This window comes from Amborella trichopoda, chromosome 7, assembly GCF_054954075.1.
Source record: "Amborella trichopoda isolate Santa Cruz 75 chromosome 7, AtrichopodaSantaCruz75HAP2 v2.0, whole genome shotgun sequence".
In the NCBI taxonomy this organism is placed as follows: Eukaryota; Viridiplantae; Streptophyta; class Magnoliopsida; order Amborellales; family Amborellaceae; genus Amborella; species Amborella trichopoda.
In genome coordinates, this window is record NC_142342.1 from 26,980,549 (window position 1) to 26,984,694 (window position 4,146).

Here is a 4,146-nt window from a genome sequence, read left to right on the forward strand (position 1 = left end):
TCTAGGAACAAGATCATGAGAAATCTTCCTTTTTCTTGAGGCAAACTGGGGTTTTTATAAGTGAAACGATCCCATGACAGCCTGTATCCAATTTTGTGCGAAATTTGGGGTCATCAGAGCCTTAGCGCCATTTGGAGTGGGGCCAAGTCATTAATGCTCATCATAATGACAGTCAGTAGAAATTAATTGCTTATTAATATAGACTTGTACAACCTGTCAGATTCTGGTGCCGTTGGCAATGGTGTCAGCAACATTCAGACTGCTGCCAGGCACATGGCATGCTATGATTACTCCAATTTTGCCAATCGCAGTTTGACGCTATTCCAACTAGCATCAGCGACATTCGAAATATCGCCAAATACCAGCTCTCCTGCCGCCTTGGTTGTACTTTCTTCTTACCATCATAAAATATAAAATCGACAACCTCACTTGTACTGATAGTTGACATGTCAGTACGGTTCTATCAAGGCAGTGAGTACGGACTGACATGTCAGCCCGTCACATCAGTCACTTCGGCAAGGATGTGTCCCAGCTGTTGAAGGGCTCGGGGCCTGGCGTTATTGAGAATGGCACTGATGACATTGGCTCTGCCACCAAGCATCTTGATCCTATTCAGGCCTCTGAAAGTGGATCCTGTTGAAGCTTGGAGATGGGGGGCCTGGAACATGACATCAATGGGAATAGCACTAGGCCTCTTGTGTCCCCGGTCGCCCATGCTGTGACCCAGGTGCTTTTGGTATCTTACTGTCGAAGTTTTGGTAGGGCTTTGGTGTTCGTTGAGGTCACATCAGACCCTTTCCTATTCAATGCTTCATAGTCAGGCCGCTCCGGGTATACCTCGCCTTGTTCAGCCTCTTGATGCGCTTGGTCCCATTTGAGCAGTAAGGGTTTGGTGGAGGCTAGGTTTACGGAGAATGGTTCAAAATACCTGTGTAGTCTGTTGGGACATTTCAACCTATCAATAACAGTTCCAGTCGAGATTGGGGTGTCTACAACAAGGTAACGCAAATGAAGCTAAACATTTTTTTTGGGTAGTTCAGTGGTGATAGGGGGGTAGTTCAGTGGTGATAGGGGGTACCCTACCTGCAGTAGAATGGAATCAAGATGTTATATTTTGGCAACCCACCACCCTGACCACCTAGGCTTGAGCCTATTCTTAAAAAGTTATAGATATCTAAAATATGAAAACCCAAAATTTAGGTTTTTCTTTGTTTTGGACATTCAAAAAGCAAATATCTAAAATCGAGGTTGTTCTTTTTAAAATTTTGCAAGTATATCGAAATCTAGAGAATACCTTAATTTTGGATTTGATATTTTGAATATTAGAAATGTAAAAATAAATTAATTCCAACTTTATTAGTTGTTTTTATCCGGAACATCCCAAATTTTGGCAATTAAGTCATTTAAAAAAGTTTGGTAAAAAAAAAATGAACATGAACATAGTAAGAGAGAAATCTAAACAAATTTTAAAGGGTGTGGTTTCTATAAGGTTGCAACCTTAAACAATCTAATTAAGGCGTACCTCCAAATTTTATCATAACATCTAATTTTGGAGTAAAAAATTCTTAGGATTATCTAAAAATCTATTTTCATATCTAATTATAAAATTTTAAACTCCAAAAATGATTAAAATCAAGTATATCTATAAACATATGAAAATCTTGAAAATGTACGGTCTAGATAATGTGTTGCAAGATGCACTATTTTTTATACTCAAAATCCTTTTTCTTTTTTCATATTCGTACATCTTGATGTCGAGATGATCGATTAGAGGGTTTTTCAGCATTAAAATAACATTTTTCGATGGATTTTTAGCTGCATCTTTAATTCTATATTTTAAGGTTCCAACCTTGTATAAACCTTTTTCAATTTTAAATTTCATAAATTACAGGGAATTTAGGAAAAAAATTATCTAAAAGATAAACTGTTTTATTCTATACCTTTTCTTATGTTTTATTTAATATTTCTCCATATCTATATTTTTCTTTTTTCTTTTTTTTTTCTTTGATATCAACTATCCAATCATAAGCGAGATTCAAATCCTCGTCGATAAATGGTTGCCACTACAAACAGGTATAAAAAGCACATGACACACCACCTCAAAGCACCAACTCTTCACTTCACTCCCTATCGTTGCCCTCTCTACAACCCTTGCTTAGCAACTCCATGGCAACGATGTCCCTCTCCTCCCCCTCATTCGCCGGCAAAGCCGTGCCGGTGAGCACGCAATCCGAGTTCGGAGGCCCCATCGGTGGGGACGGCAGAGTGAGCATGAAGAAGATCGCCAGCAAGCCCTCTTTGTCCTCAGGGAGCCCGTGGTATGGTCCCGACAGAGTCAAGTACCTCGGCCCGTTTTCTGGGGAGTCCCCATCCTACCTCACAGGAGAGTTCCCCGGTGACTACGGGTGGGACACCGCTGGCCTCTCTGCCGACCCCTAGACCTTTGCCAAGAACAGAGAGCTCGAGGTCATTCACTGTAGGTGGGCGATGCTCGGTGCTCTTTGATGCGTCTTCCCAGAGCTCCTCTCGTGAAATGGCATCAAGTTTGGCGAGGCCGTGTGGTTCAAGGCTGGTGCTCAAATCTTTAGTGAGGGTGGCCTCGACTATTTGGGGAACCCAAGCCTCGTGCACGCTCAGAGCATCTTGGCTATCTGGGCCACTCAGGTGATCCTCATGGGTGCTGTCGAGGGATATCGCGTGGCCGGCAGTCCCTTGGGTGAGGTGACCGACCCACTCTACCCCGGTGGCAGCTTCGACCCCTTGGGTCTGGCCGAGGACCCTGAGGCCTTTGCCGAGCTGAAGGTTAAGGAGATCAAGAACGGCCGGTTCGCCATGTTCTCGCGGGTTCTTTGTTCAGGCCATTGTCACTGGAAAGGGTCCATTGGAGAACCTGGCTGACCACCTTGCAGACCCAGTGAACAGCAACGCTTGGGCCTATGCCACCAACTTTGTGCCCGGAAAGTGATTCTTCTTCCCTCCCTTATTTTGATGCTGGGTTGTGAAAAGGGTTTGTAAGAGTGATGGAGTTGTGGGTTGTGTTGTGCTGGTCTCGCATCATTCCAATTAATTATGTAAACCTGGATTCTTGAGAGCTGCTGATGTTTAACCTGGATTTTGATTAGTCAGATATTTTCCTTTTTGTCCATATTTTTCTTAGTCTTCCTTTTGCTGAATTTGTCACAAACTCATTCAAAATTTCACTAGGACTATGTTTGAAAAGATAAATAATTCTGGCTTAAGAACGGATGAATTGAGAGAGAACAGTATTTTGCGTTGAGCCAAAGCACAAGGGAAAGTTATTTTTTCATGGTATTGATTGGGAAAATTAAAAGCTAAAACTGCCCCCATATAGGGATGGCAATGAGCCCGACCAGACCCGGGACCTAACGGGTAGACTTGAACTCAGGTTTGAGAATGGGTCCAAATTTTGAACCCAAATGGTTGGGTCCAGGTCTAAAACCTGGACCTGAATACTATTTGAGTCCAGTCGGACCTAACCCGAATAGTGTAGGCGTATGTGTGTATTCATAAATATTTCCAATATGTTTGTTTCTTAAGAAATTATAATTATTATGTAAAATAGTAAGGAATGTGGATATACGTTGGTATTCATAAATGTTGATAGCACTGATATATGATGGTCATAAAAAAAGGCAAAAAAAAGAAACCCATAGTTACAGCCCATGGGTCTTACGTAAACAGTAGAGGTGGCAATGGACCCAACCAAATCAGGGACTTGATGAGTAGACCTGACCTCGGGTCAGAGTATGGGTCCAAATTTTGGACCCGAAAGGTCGGGTCTGGGTCCAGTCGGATCCAACCCATAGCCACCCCTACTCCCATTTGAATGTGGGGGTATTTTTTTTATGGAAAAAAAAATGCCCCATTTCAATTCACCATTTCACATAGTTGTCTTTGTGCATTTGGAAACAAAATTGAACAGTGAAGAGTTTTTGCTGGAGCCATTTGTTCCTGTTCGAACTCGGGTATAATACTACTTGTACCCCGAATAATATCCGATGCCAATAGCGGACCGCAACGTTGTGCCATTTCCTCTGCTCCAAATCCCTGTCAACAATTTTGATGGATTTTCCAACATTTGATGAATATTTGATCCCTGGAACTTGCAATAAATAAGTGCTTCTA

General features: G+C 42.2%; 1 pseudogene; it reads left to right on the forward strand.

Moving 5' to 3' along the window:
• The first annotated feature begins 2,137 nt into the window (after window positions 1–2,137).
• On the forward strand, window positions 2,138–3,145 carry LOC18432814 (chlorophyll a-b binding protein 40, chloroplastic-like; annotated as a pseudogene).
• Window positions 3,146–4,146: the final 1,001 nt, after the last annotated feature.